The 14,696-nt window shown below is 51.3% G+C and overlaps 3 non-coding genes across 3 annotated transcripts; all 3 read left to right on the top strand.

The window, feature by feature from the left end:
- Window positions 1-3,006: 3,006 nt before the first annotated feature.
- Window positions 3,007-3,078, top strand: TRNAD-GUC (transfer RNA aspartic acid (anticodon GUC)). The gene has a single exon. It is a non-coding gene; the product is annotated as a tRNA-Asp (tRNA).
- A 1,396-nt stretch (window positions 3,079-4,474) lies between these two features.
- On the top strand, window positions 4,475-4,546 carry TRNAD-GUC (transfer RNA aspartic acid (anticodon GUC)). The gene has a single exon. It is a non-coding gene; the product is annotated as a tRNA-Asp (tRNA).
- Window positions 4,547-10,310: 5,764 nt separating this feature from the next.
- TRNAD-GUC (transfer RNA aspartic acid (anticodon GUC)) lies at window positions 10,311-10,382 on the top strand. The gene has a single exon. It is a non-coding gene; the product is annotated as a tRNA-Asp (tRNA).
- Window positions 10,383-14,696: the final 4,314 nt, after the last annotated feature.

Here is a 14,696-nt window from a genome sequence, read left to right as displayed (position 1 = left end):
CGGGGGAAAATGAGACCCCCTAGGCCATCTAGGTGGTCGCTGGATGCTGTGCAGACATCAGCAGCTGTTCATTTCATGCCCTCACGTCTCCTCGTTAGTATAGTGGTCAGTATCCCCGCCTGTCACGCGGGAGACCGGGGAGGTTAAACCTTTTCTGGATTTTTTTTAGTTCTTGACAAATATTCTTGAAGATTAGGCTGAGTCAAGTAGGGAATGGGTGCCAAGAACTGACTCTTTAAGAAAAAAGCACCGGCAACGCTAGTCATCGTACAATATTTGTGCACAATTGCTTACATTAGGCGGCCGGTCCACTTTATTGAGTCCCCCTCAGCACCATTTAGTGCTCCTGTTGTCTGCGAAGTCCAAATTGTAACCCTGAATCAGTTCCTCTTCTGACCCTTTGTATCATGTTACATGACGAGTAATGATCACCTGTTAGCTTTATCCCTAATTATAACTCTCACTCTTTCCCTGCATCTAACCCTAGCTCTAATCCCATCATTAACCTCGGTCCGGGCACACGCGTGAACCCTTACTCTCATCTCAGCCTCTCCTGGTGATACATCACACCTGGGATCGTTTGCTCCCTGTGGGCTGTGGGAAATTTGCTACCAGCACGCCCTGGAAGTGGGGCTCATTCCGCTGCAACGGGAGGTCTTCCCAGGACGCGTCACAGCTCAACGCAAGAGCTCCTGGGTTTCGAAGGCTCTTGCAGCAAGCCTTCACAAAGCAGCAGGGAGCGCCGTTCCAGATGGGAAACTTGAGACTGGATGTCCAGAAAAGCAAGACGTCAGAAGCGAAACCTTTTTCCTGCAGGGTGTGGCATACCATCCGCTTGCTCATTGCGACAGAGGTGGCACTAATGAAGGAAGAGGTCAACGTTACGTTCTTCTTTAAAATGCAAGGCCAGGAAAAGTGGCAGCGGTGGGATTTGAACCCACGCCTCCGAAGAGACTGGAGCCTTAATCCAGCGCCTTAGACCGCTCGGCCACGCTACCTCCCTGCTAGTCGCCGAAAGCGGAACTTGACCCGTTGCCCGGCCCGCTTTAGTGCTTTGCCTTTTCTCCTTGGAAAGTCTGGAGACAGGCAGTGGAAGGGCAGGCAAACTGTCAGGTGCGCAGAGGAGGGGAGACCATGAGGCAAGGTGGGAGATGGGGGCAAGAAGTGAGAAAAAAACTAATCGCAAGCTAGGGCAGGATTCGGAAAGTGAAGCCGAAAAGGGGCTTAGCATGCAGCCCAGGGGTTTCTTTGACTGTCCTAAGCCCACAGGGACTTTGCCGTCCTCAGCTCATGAGACTTGAGATGGGTAGCTTGATTTGCTGAGGAAATGCGGGATGACAGATTCAACTCTGGAGTCAAACATAGCCCGGAACTATCGCCTTAAACTGAGTTTTAAGCCTGGTGCCGATAAAAAGAAAGAAATTAGCCTTAGATCGGGCAAGCCGTTTGACGGGGGAAAATGAGACCCCCTAGGCCATCTAGGTGGTCGCTGGATGCTGTGCAGACATCAGCAGCTGTTCATTTCATGCCCTCACGTCTCCTCGTTAGTATAGTGGTCAGTATCCCCGCCTGTCACGCGGGAGACGGGGGTTCAATTCCCCGACGGGGAGGTTAAACCTTTTCTGGATTTTTTTTAGTTCTTGACAAATATTCTTGAAGATTAGGCTGAGTCAAGTAGGGAATGGGTGCCAAGAACTGACTCTTTAAGAAAAAAGCACCGGCAACGCTAGTCATCGTACAATATTTGTGCACAATTGCTTACATTAGGCGGCCGGTCCACTTTATTGAGTCCCCCTCAGCACCATTTAGTGCTCCTGTTGTCTGCGAAGTCCAAATTGTAACCCTGAATCAGTTCCTCTTCTGACCCTTTGTATCATGTTACATGACGAGTAATGATCACCTGTTAGCTTTATCCCTAATTATAACTCTCACTCTTTCCCTGCATCTAACCCTAGCTCTAATCCCATCATTAACCTCGGTCCGGGCACACGCGTGAACCCTTACTCTCATCTCAGCCTCTCCTGGTGATACATCACACCTGGGATCGTTTGCTCCCTGTGGGCTGTGGGAAATTTGCTACCAGCACGCCCTGGAAGTGGGGCTCATTCCGCTGCAACGGGAGGTCTTCCCAGGACGCGTCACAGCTCAACGCAAGAGCTCCTGGGTTTCGAAGGCTCTTGCAGCAAGTCTTCACAAAGCAGCAGGGAGCGCCGTTCCAGATGGGAAACTTGAGACTGGATGTCCAGAAAAGCAAGACGTCAGAAGCGAAACCTTTTTCCTGCAGGGTGTGGCATACCATCCGCTTGCTCATTGCGACAGAGGTGGCACTAATGAAGGAAGAGGTCAACGTTACGTTCTTCTTTAAAATGCAAGGCCAGGAAAAGTGGCAGCGGTGGGATTTGAACCCACGCCTCCGAAGAGACTGGAGCCTTAATCCAGCGCCTTAGACCGCTCGGCCACGCTACCTCCCTGCTAGTCGCCGAAAGCGGAACTTGACCCGTTGCCCGGCCCGCTTTAGTGCTTTGCCTTTTCTCCTTGGAAAGTCTGGAGACAGGCAGTGGAAGGGCAGGCAAACTGTCAGGTGCGCAGAGGAGGGGAGACCATGAGGCAAGGTGGGAGATGGGGGCAAGAAGTGAGAAAAAAACTAATCGCAAGCTAGGGCAGGATTCGGAAAGTGAAGCCGAAAAGGGGCTTAGCATGCAGCCCAGGGGTTTCTTTGACTGTCCTAAGCCCACAGGGACTTTGCCGTCCTCAGCTCATGAGACTTGAGATGGGTAGCTTGATTTGCTGAGGAAATGCGGGATGACAGATTCAACTCTGGAGTCAAACATAGCCCGGAACTATCGCCTTAAACTGAGTTTTAAGCCTGGTGCCGATAAAAAGAAAGAAATTAGCCTTAGATCGGGCAAGCCGTTTGACGGGGGAAAATGAGACCCCCTAGGCCATCTAGGTGGTCGCTGGATGCTGTGCAGACATCAGCAGCTGTTCATTTCATGCCCTCACGTCTCCTCGTTAGTATAGTGGTCAGTATCCCCGCCTGTCACGCGGGAGACCGGGGTTCAATTCCCCGACGGGGAGGTTAAACCTTTTCTGGATTTTTTTTAGTTCTTGACAAATATTCTTGAAGATTAGGCTGAGTCAAGTAGGGAATGGGTGCCAAGAACTGACTCTTTAAGAAAAAAGCACCGGCAACGCTAGTCATCGTACAATATTTGTGCACAATTGCTTACATTAGGCGGCCGGTCCACTTTATTGAGTCCCCCTCAGCACCATTTAGTGCTCCTGTTGTCTGCGAAGTCCAAATTGTAACCCTGAATCAGTTCCTCTTCTGACCCTTTGTATCATGTTACATGACGAGTAATGATCACCTGTTAGCTTTATCCCTAATTATAACTCTCACTCTTTCCCTGCATCTAACCCTAGCTCTAATCCCATCATTAACCTCGGTCCGGGCACACGCGTGAACCCTTACTCTCATCTCAGCCTCTCCTGGTGATACATCACACCTGGGATCGTTTGCTCCCTGTGGGCTGTGGGAAATTTGCTACCAGCACGCCCTGGAAGTGGGGCTCATTCCGCTGCAACGGGAGGTCTTCCCAGGACGCGTCACAGCTCAACGCAAGAGCTCCTGGGTTTCGAAGGCTCTTGCAGCAAGTCTTCACAAAGCAGCAGGGAGCGCCGTTCCAGATGGGAAACTTGAGACTGGATGTCCAGAAAAGCAAGACGTCAGAAGCGAAACCTTTTTCCTGCAGGGTGTGGCATACCATCCGCTTGCTCATTGCGACAGAGGTGGCACTAATGAAGGAAGAGGTCAACGTTACGTTCTTCTTTAAAATGCAAGGCCAGGAAAAGTGGCAGCGGTGGGATTTGAACCCACGCCTCCGAAGAGACTGGAGCCTTAATCCAGCGCCTTAGACCGCTCGGCCACGCTACCTCCCTGCTAGTCGCCGAAAGCGGAACTTGACCCGTTGCCCGGCCCGCTTTAGTGCTTTGCCTTTTCTCCTTGGAAAGTCTGGAGACAGGCAGTGGAAGGGCAGGCAAACTGTCAGGTGCGCAGAGGAGGGGAGACCATGAGGCAAGGTGGGAGATGGGGGCAAGAAGTGAGGAAAAAACTAATCGCAAGCTAGGGCAGGATTCGGAAAGTGAAGCCGAAAAGGGGCTTAGCATGCAGCCCAGGGGTTTCTTTGACTGTCCTAAGCCCACAGGGACTTTGCCGTCCTCAGCTCATGAGACTTGAGATGGGTAGCTTGATTTGCTGAGGAAATGCGGGATGACAGATTCAACTCTGGAGTCAAACATAGCCCGGAACTATCGCCTTAAACTGAGTTTTAAGCCTGGTGCCGATAAAAAGAAAGAAATTAGCCTTAGATCGGGCAAGCCGTTTGACGGGGGAAAATGAGACCCCCTAGGCCATCTAGGTGGTCGCTGGATGCTGTGCAGACATCATCAGCTGTTCATTTCATGCCCTCACGTCTCCTCGTTAGTATAGTGGTCAGTATCCCCGCCTGTCACGCGGGAGACCGGGGTTCAATTCCCCGACGGGGAGGTTAAACCTTTTCTGGATTTTTTTTAGTTCTTGACAAATATTCTTGAAGATTAGGCTGAGTCAAGTAGGGAATGGGTGCCAAGAACTGACTCTTTAAGAAAAAAGCACCGGCAACGCTAGTCATCGTACAATATTTGTGCACAATTGCTTACATTAGGCGGCCGGTCCACTTTATTGAGTCCCCCTCAGCACCATTTAGTGCTCCTGTTGTCTGCGAAGTCCAAATTGTAACCCTGAATCAGTTCCTCTTCTGACCCTTTGTATCATGTTACATGACGAGTAATGATCACCTGTTAGCTTTATCCCTAATTATAACTCTCACTCTTTCCCTGCATCTAACCCTAGCTCTAATCCCATCATTAACCTCGGTCCGGGCACACGCGTGAACCCTTACTCTCATCTCAGCCTCTCCTGGTGATACATCACACCTGGGATCGTTTGCTCCCTGTGGGCTGTGGGAAATTTGCTACCAGCACGCCCTGGAAGTGGGGCTCATTCCGCTGCAACGGGAGGTCTTCCCAGGACGCGTCACAGCTCAACGCAAGAGCTCCTGGGTTTCGAAGGCTCTTGCAGCAAGCCTTCACAAAGCAGCAGGGAGCGCCGTTCCAGATGGGAAACTTGAGACTGGATGTCCAGAAAAGCAAGACGTCAGAAGCGAAACCTTTTTCCTGCAGGGTGTGGCATACCATCCGCTTGCTCATTGCGACAGAGCTGGCACTAATGAAGGAAGAGGTCAACGTTACGTTCTTCTTTAAAATGCAAGGCCAGGAAAAGTGGCAGCGGTGGGATTTGAACCCACGCCTCCGAAGAGACTGGAGCCTTAATCCAGCACCTTAGACCGCTCGGCCACGCTACCTCCCTGCTAGTCGCCGAAAGCGGAACTTGACCCGTTGCCCGGCCCGCTTTAGTGCTTTGCCTTTTCTCCTTGGAAAGTCTGGAGACAGGCAGTGGAAGGGCAGGCAAACTGTCAGGTGCGCAGAGGAGGGGAGACCATGAGGCAAGGTGGGAGTTGGGGGCAAGAAGTGAGAAAAAAACTAATCGCAAGCTAGGGCAGGATTCGGAAAGTGAAGCCGAAAAGGGGCTTAGCATGCAGCCCAGGGGTTTCTTTGACTGTCCTAAGCCCACAGGGACTTTGCCGTCCTCAGCTCATGAGACTTGAGATGGGTAGCTTGATTTGCTGAGGAAATGCGGGATGACAGATTCAACTCTGGAGTCAAACATAGCCCGGAACTATCGCCTTAAACTGAGTTTTAAGCCTGGTGCCGATAAAAAGAAAGAAATTAGCCTTAGATCGGGCAAGCCGTTTGACGGGGGAAAATGAGACCCCCTAGGCCATCTAGGTGGTCGCTGGATGCTGTGCAGACATCAGCAGCTGTTCATTTCATGCCCTCACGTCTCCTCGTTAGTATAGTGGTCAGTATCCCCGCCTGTCACGCGGGAGACCGGGGAGGTTAAACCTTTTCTGGATTTTTTTTAGTTCTTGACAAATATTCTTGAAGATTAGGCTGAGTCAAGTAGGGAATGGGTGCCAAGAACTGACTCTTTAAGAAAAAAGCACCGGCAACGCTAGTCATCGTACAATATTTGTGCACAATTGCTTACATTAGGCGGCCGGTCCACTTTATTGAGTCCCCCTCAGCACCATTTAGTGCTCCTGTTGTCTGCGAAGTCCAAATTGTAACCCTGAATCAGTTCCTCTTCTGACCCTTTGTATCATGTTACATGACGAGTAATGATCACCTGTTAGCTTTATCCCTAATTATAACTCTCACTCTTTCCCTGCATCTAACCCTAGCTCTAATCCCATCATTAACCTCGGTCCGGGCACACGCGTGAACCCTTACTCTCATCTCAGCCTCTCCTGGTGATACATCACACCTGGGATCGTTTGCTCCCTGTGGGCTGTGGGAAATTTGCTACCAGCACGCCCTGGAAGTGGGGCTCATTCCGCTGCAACGGGAGGTCTTCCCAGGACGCGTCACAGCTCAACGCAAGAGCTCCTGGGTTTCGAAGGCTCTTGCAGCAAGCCTTCACAAAGCAGCAGGGAGCGCCGTTCCAGATGGGAAACTTGAGACTGGATGTCCAGAAAAGCAAGACGTCAGAAGCGAAACCTTTTTCCTGCAGGGTGTGGCATACCATCCGCTTGCTCATTGCGACAGAGGTGGCACTAATGAAGGAAGAGGTCAACGTTACGTTCTTCTTTAAAATGCAAGGCCAGGAAAAGTGGCAGCGGTGGGATTTGAACCCACGCCTCCGAAGAGACTGGAGCCTTAATCCAGCGCCTTAGACCGCTCGGCCACGCTACCTCCCTGCTAGTCGCCGAAAGCGGAACTTGACCCGTTGCCCGGCCCGCTTTAGTGCTTTGCCTTTTCTCCTTGGAAAGTCTGGAGACAGGCAGTGGAAGGGCAGGCAAACTGTCAGGTGCGCAGAGGAGGGGAGACCATGAGGCAAGGTGGGAGATGGGGGCAAGAAGTGAGAAAAAAACTAATCGCAAGCTAGGGCAGGATTCGGAAAGTGAAGCCGAAAAGGGGCTTAGCATGCAGCCCAGGGGTTTCTTTGACTGTCCTAAGCCCACAGGGACTTTGCCGTCCTCAGCTCATGAGACTTGAGATGGGTAGCTTGATTTGCTGAGGAAATGCGGGATGACAGATTCAACTCTGGAGTCAAACATAGCCCGGAACTATCGCCTTAAACTGAGTTTTAAGCCTGGTGCCGATAAAAAGAAAGAAATTAGCCTTAGATCGGGCAAGCCGTTTGACGGGGGAAAATGAGACCCCCTAGGCCATCTAGGTGGTCGCTGGATGCTGTGCAGACATCAGCAGCTGTTCATTTCATGCCCTCACGTCTCCTCGTTAGTATAGTGGTCAGTATCCCCGCCTGTCACGCGGGAGACCCCGACGGGGAGGTTAAACGTTTTCTGGATTTTGTTTAGTTCTTGACAAATATTCTTGAAGATTAGGCTGAGTCAAGTAGGGAATGGGTGCCAAGAACTGACTCTTTAAGAAAAAAGCACCGGCAACGCTAGTCATCGTACAATATTTGTGCACAATTGCTTACATTAGGCGGCCGGTCCACTTTATTGAGTCCCCCTCAGCACCATTTAGTGCTCCTGTTGTCTGCGAAGTCCAAATTGTAACCCTGAATCAGTTCCTCTTCTGACCCTTTGTATCATGTTACATGACGAGTAATGATCACCTGTTAGCTTTATCCCTAATTATAACTCTCACTCTTTCCCTGCATCTAACCCTAGCTCTAATCCCATCATTAACCTCGGTCCGGGCACACGCGTGAACCCTTACTCTCATCTCAGCCTCTCCTGGTGATACATCACACCTGGGATCGTTTGCTCCCTGTGGGCTGTGGGAAATTTGCTACCAGCACGCCCTGGAAGTGGGGCTCATTCCGCTGCAACGGGAGGTCTTCCCAGGACGCGTCACAGCTCAACGCAAGAGCTCCTGGGTTTCGAAGGCTCTTGCAGCAAGCCTTCACAAAGCAGCAGGGAGCGCCGTTCCAGATGGGAAACTTGAGACTGGATGTCCAGAAAAGCAAGACGTCAGAAGCGAAACCTTTTTCCTGCAGGGTGTGGCATACCATCCGCTTGCTCATTGCGACAGAGCTGGCACTAATGAAGGAAGAGGTCAACGTTACGTTCTTCTTTAAAATGCAAGGCCAGGAAAAGTGGCAGCGGTGGGATTTGAACCCACGCCTCCGAAGAGACTGGAGCCTTAATCCAGCACCTTAGACCGCTCGGCCACGCTACCTCCCTGCTAGTCGCCGAAAGCGGAACTTGACCCGTTGCCCGGCCCGCTTTAGTGCTTTGCCTTTTCTCCTTGGAAAGTCTGGAGACAGGCAGTGGAAGGGCAGGCAAACTGTCAGGTGCGCAGAGGAGGGGAGACCATGAGGCAAGGTGGGAGTTGGGGGCAAGAAGTGAGAAAAAAACTAATCGCAAGCTAGGGCAGGATTCGGAAAGTGAAGCCGAAAAGGGGCTTAGCATGCAGCCCAGGGGTTTCTTTGACTGTCCTAAGCCCACAGGGACTTTGCCGTCCTCAGCTCATGAGACTTGAGATGGGTAGCTTGATTTGCTGAGGAAATGCGGGATGACAGATTCAACTCTGGAGTCAAACATAGCCCGGAACTATCGCCTTAAACTGAGTTTTAAGCCTGGTGCCGATAAAAAGAAAGAAATTAGCCTTAGATCGGGCAAGCCGTTTGACGGGGGAAAATGAGACCCCCTAGGCCATCTAGGTGGTCGCTGGATGCTGTGCAGACATCAGCAGCTGTTCATTTCATGCCCTCACGTCTCCTCGTTAGTATAGTGGTCAGTATCCCCGCCTGTCACGCGGGAGACCGGGGTTCCCCGACGGGGAGGTTAAACCTTTTCTGGATTTTTTTTAGTTCTTGACAAATATTCTTGAAGATTAGGCTGAGTCAAGTAGGCAATGGGTGCCAAGAACTGACTCTTTAAGAAAAAAGCACCGGCAACGCTAGTCATCGTACAATATTTGTGCACAATTGCTTACATTAGGCGGCCGGTCCACTTTATTGAGTCCCCCTCAGCACCATTTAGTGCTCCTGTTGTCTGCGAAGTCCAAATTGTAACCCTGAATCAGTTCCTCTTCTGACCCTTTGTATCATGTTACATGACGAGTAATGATCACCTGTTAGCTTTATCCCTAATTATAACTCTCACTCTTTCCCTGCATCTAACCCTAGCTCTAATCCCATCATTAACCTCGGTCCGGGCACACGCGTGAACCCTTACTCTCATCTCAGCCTCTCCTGGTGATACATCACACCTGGGATCGTTTGCTCCCTGTGGGCTGTGGGAAATTTGCTACCAGCACGCCCTGGAAGTGGGGCTCATTCCGCTGCAACGGGAGGTCTTCCCAGGACGCGTCACAGCTCAACGCAAGAGCTCCTGGGTTTCGAAGGCTCTTGCAGCAAGTCTTCACAAAGCAGCAGGGAGCGCCGTTCCAGATGGGAAACTTGAGACTGGATGTCCAGAAAAGCAAGACGTCAGAAGCGAAACCTTTTTCCTGCAGGGTGTGGCATACCATCCGCTTGCTCATTGCGACAGAGGTGGCACTAATGAAGGAAGAGGTCAACGTTACGTTCTTCTTTAAAATGCAAGGCCAGGAAAAGTGGCAGCGGTGGGATTTGAACCCACGCCTCCGAAGAGACTGGAGCCTTAATCCAGCGCCTTAGACCGCTCGGCCACGCTACCTCCCTGCTAGTCGCCGAAAGCGGAACTTGACCCGTTGCCCGGCCCGCTTTAGTGCTTTGCCTTTTCTCCTTGGAAAGTCTGGAGACAGGCAGTGGAAGGGCAGGCAAACTGTCAGGTGCGCAGAGGAGGGGAGACCATGAGGCAAGGTGGGAGATGGGGGCAAGAAGTGAGAAAAAAACTAATCGCAAGCTAGGGCAGGATTCGGAAAGTGAAGCCGAAAAGGGGCTTAGCATGCAGCCCAGGGGTTTCTTTGACTGTCCTAAGCCCACAGGGACTTTGCCGTCCTCAGCTCATGAGACTTGAGATGGGTAGCTTGATTTGCTGAGGAAATGCGGGATGACAGATTCAACTCTGGAGTCAAACATAGCCCGGAACTATCGCCTTAAACTGAGTTTTAAGCCTGGTGCCGATAAAAAGAAAGAAATTAGCCTTAGATCGGGCAAGCCGTTTGACGGGGGAAAATGAGACCCCCTAGGCCATCTAGGTGGTCGCTGGATGCTGTGCAGACATCAGCAGCTGTTCATTTCATGCCCTCACGTCTCCTCGTTAGTATAGTGGTCAGTATCCCCGCCTGTCACGCGGGAGACCGGGGTTCAATTCCCCGACGGGGAGGTTAAACCTTTTCTGGATTTTTTTTAGTTCTTGACAAATATTCTTGAAGATTAGGCTGAGTCAAGTAGGGAATGGGTGCCAAGAACTGACTCTTTAAGAAAAAAGCACCGGCAACGCTAGTCATCGTACAATATTTGTGCACAATTGCTTACATTAGGCGGCCGGTCCACTTTATTGAGTCCCCCTCAGCACCATTTAGTGCTCCTGTTGTCTGCGAAGTCCAAATTGTAACCCTGAATCAGTTCCTCTTCTGACCCTTTGTATCATGTTACATGACGAGTAATGATCACCTGTTAGCTTTATCCCTAATTATAACTCTCACTCTTTCCCTGCATCTAACCCTAGCTCTAATCCCATCATTAACCTCGGTCCGGGCACACGCGTGAACCCTTACTCTCATCTCAGCCTCTCCTGGTGATACATCACACCTGGGATCGTTTGCTCCCTGTGGGCTGTGGGAAATTTGCTACCAGCACGCCCTGGAAGTGGGGCTCATTCCGCTGCAACGGGAGGTCTTCCCAGGACGCGTCACAGCTCAACGCAAGAGCTCCTGGGTTTCGAAGGCTCTTGCAGCAAGCCTTCACAAAGCAGCAGGGAGCGCCGTTCCAGATGGGAAACTTGAGACTGGATGTCCAGAAAAGCAAGACGTCAGAAGCGAAACCTTTTTCCTGCAGGGTGTGGCATACCATCCGCTTGCTCATTGCGACAGAGGTGGCACTAATGAAGGAAGAGGTCAACGTTACGTTCTTCTTTAAAATGCAAGGCCAGGAAAAGTGGCAGCGGTGGGATTTGAACCCACGCCTCCGAAGAGACTGGAGCCTTAATCCAGCGCCTTAGACCGCTCGGCCACGCTACCTCCCTGCTAGTCGCCGAAAGCGGAACTTGACCCGTTGCCCGGCCCGCTTTAGTGCTTTGCCTTTTCTCCTTGGAAAGTCTGGAGACAGGCAGTGGAAGGGCAGGCAAACTGTCAGGTGCGCAGAGGAGGGGAGACCATGAGGCAAGGTGGGAGATGGGGGCAAGAAGTGAGAAAAAAACTAATCGCAAGCTAGGGCAGGATTCGGAAAGTGAAGCCGAAAAGGGGCTTAGCATGCAGCCCAGGGGTTTCTTTGACTGTCCTAAGCCCACAGGGACTTTGCCGTCCTCAGCTCATGAGACTTGAGATGGGTAGCTTGATTTGCTGAGGAAATGCGGGATGACAGATTCAACTCTGGAGTCAAACATAGCCCGGAACTATCGCCTTAAACTGAGTTTTAAGCCTGGTGCCGATAAAAAGAAAGAAATTAGCCTTAGATCGGGCAAGCCGTTTGACGGGGGAAAATGAGACCCCCTAGGCCAGCTAGGTGGTCGCTGGATGCTGTGCAGACATCAGCAGCTGTTCATTTCATGCCCTCACGTCTCCTCGTTAGTATAGTGGTCAGTATCCCCGCCTGTCACGTGGGAGACCGGGGTTCAATTCCCCGACGGGGAGGTTAAACCTTTTCTGGATTTTTTTTAGTTCTTGACAAATATTCTTGAAGATTAGGCTGAGTCAAGTAGGGAATGGGTGCCAAGAACTGACTCTTTAAGAAAAAAGCACCGGCAACGCTAGTCATCGTACAATATTTGTGCACAATTGCTTACATTAGGCGGCCGGTCCACTTTATTGAGTCCCCCTCAGCACCATTTAGTGCTCCTGTTGTCTGCGAAGTCCAAATTGTAACCCTGAATCAGTTCCTCTTCTGACCCTTTGTATCATGTTACATGACGAGTAATGATCACCTGTTAGCTTTATCCCTAATTATAACTCTCACTCTTTCCCTGCATCTAACCCTAGCTCTAATCCCATCATTAACCTCGGTCCGGGCACACGCGTGAACCCTTACTCTCATCTCAGCCTCTCCTGGTGATACATCACACCTGGGATCGTTTGCTCCCTGTGGGCTGTGGGAAATTTGCTACCAGCACGCCCTGGAAGTGGGGCTCATTCCGCTGCAACGGGAGGTCTTCCCAGGACGCGTCACAGCTCAACGCAAGAGCTCCTGGGTTTCGAAGGCTCTTGCAGCAAGCCTTCACAAAGCAGCAGGGAGCGCCGTTCCAGATGGGAAACTTGAGACTGGATGTCCAGAAAAGCAAGACGTCAGAAGCGAAACCTTTTTCCTGCAGGGTGTGGCATACCATCCGCTTGCTCATTGGGACAGAGCTGGCACTAATGAAGGAAGAGGTCAACGTTACGTTCTTCTTTAAAATGCAAGGCCAGGAAAAGTGGCAGCGGTGGGATTTGAACCCACGCCTCCGAAGAGACTGGAGCCTTAATCCAGCACCTTAGACCGCTCGGCCACGCTACCTCCCTGCTAGTCGCCGAAAGCGGAACTTGACCCGTTGCCCGACCCGCTTTAGTGCTTTGCCTTTTCTCCTTGGAAAGTCTGGAGACAGGCAGTGGAAGGGCAGGCAAACTGTCAGGTGCGCAGAGGAGGGGAGACCATGAGGCAAGGTGGGAGTTGGGGGCAAGAAGTGAGAAAAAAACTAATCGCAAGCTAGGGCAGGATTCGGAAAGTGAAGCCGAAAAGGGGCTTAGCATGCAGCCCAGGGGTTTCTTTGACTGTCCTAAGCCCACAGGGACTTTGCCGTCCTCAGCTCATGAGACTTGAGATGGGTAGCTTGATTTGCTGAGGAAATGCGGGATGACAGATTCAACTCTGGAGTCAAACATAGCCCGGAACTATCGCCTTAAACTGAGTTTTAAGCCTGGTGCCGATAAAAAGAAAGAAATTAGCCTTAGATCGGGCAAGCCGTTTGACGGGGGAAAATGAGACCCCCTAGGCCATCTAGGTGGTCGCTGGATGCTGTGCAGACATCAGCAGCTGTTCATTTCATGCCCTCACGTCTCCTCGTTAGTATAGTGGTCAGTATCCCCGCCTGTCACGCGGGAGACCGGCCCCGACGGGGAGGTTAAACCTTTTCTGGATTTTTTTTAGTTCTTGACAAATATTCTTGAAGATTAGGCTGAGTCAAGTAGGGAATGGGTGCCAAGAACTGACTCTTTAAGAAAAAAGCACCGGCAACGCTAGTCATCGTACAATATTTGTGCACAATTGCTTACATTAGGCGGCCGGTCCACTTTATTGAGTCCCCCTCAGCACCATTTAGTGCTCCTGTTGTCTGCGAAGTCCAAATTGTAACCCTGAATCAGTTCCTCTTCTGACCCTTTGTATCATGTTACATGACGAGTAATGATCACCTGTTAGCTTTATCCCTAATTATAACTCTCACTCTTTCCCTGCATCTAACCCTAGCTCTAATCCCATCATTAACCTCGGTCCGGGCACACGCGTGAACCCTTACTCTCATCTCAGCCTCTCCTGGTGATACATCACACCTGGGATCGTTTGCTCCCTGTGGGCTGTGGGAAATTTGCTACCAGCACGCCCTGGAAGTGGGGCTCATTCCGCTGCAACGGGAGGTCTTCCCAGGACGCGTCACAGCTCAACGCAAGAGCTCCTGGGTTTCGAAGGCTCTTGCAGCAAGTCTTCACAAAGCAGCAGGGAGCGCCGTTCCAGATGGGAAACTTGAGACTGGATGTCCAGAAAAGCAAGACGTCAGAAGCGAAACCTTTTTCCTGCAGGGTGTGGCATACCATCCGCTTGCTCATTGCGACAGAGGTGGCACTAATGAAGGAAGAGGTCAACGTTACGTTCTTCTTTAAAATGCAAGGCCAGGAAAAGTGGCAGCGGTGGGATTTGAACCCACGCCTCCGAAGAGACTGGAGCCTTAATCCAGCGCCTTAGACCGCTCGGCCACGCTACCTCCCTGCTAGTCGCCGAAAGCGGAACTTGACCCGTTGCCCGGCCCGCTTTAGTGCTTTGCCTTTTCTCCTTGGAAAGTCTGGAGACAGGCAGTGGAAGGGCAGGCAAACTGTCAGGTGCGCAGAGGAGGGGAGACCATGAGGCAAGGTGGGAGATGGGGGCAAGAAGTGAGAAAAAAACTAATCGCAAGCTAGGGCAGGATTCGGAAAGTGAAGCCGAAAAGGGGCTTAGCATGCAGCCCAGGGGTTTCTTTGACTGTCCTAAGCCCACAGGGACTTTGCCGTCCTCAGCTCATGAGACTTGAGATGGGTAGCTTGATTTGCTGAGGAAATGCGGGATGACAGATTCAACTCTGGAGTCAAACATAGCCCGGAACTATCGCCTTAAACTGAGTTTTAAGCCTGGTGCCGATAAAAAGAAAGAAATTAGCCTTAGATCGGGCAAGCCGTTTGACGGGGGAAAATGAGACCCCCTAGGCCATCTAGGTGGTCGCTGGATGCTGTGCAGACATCAGCAGCTGTTCATTTCATGC

Source organism: Ambystoma mexicanum, unplaced genomic scaffold (assembly GCF_040938575.1).
Source record: "Ambystoma mexicanum isolate Mex_15411 unplaced genomic scaffold, UKY_AmexF1_1 Mex_scaf20, whole genome shotgun sequence".
NCBI lineage: Eukaryota > Metazoa > Chordata > Amphibia > Caudata > Ambystomatidae > Ambystoma > Ambystoma mexicanum.
Note: the sequence above shows the minus strand (reverse complement) of the source record. Positions and strands in the feature narration are given on the sequence as shown.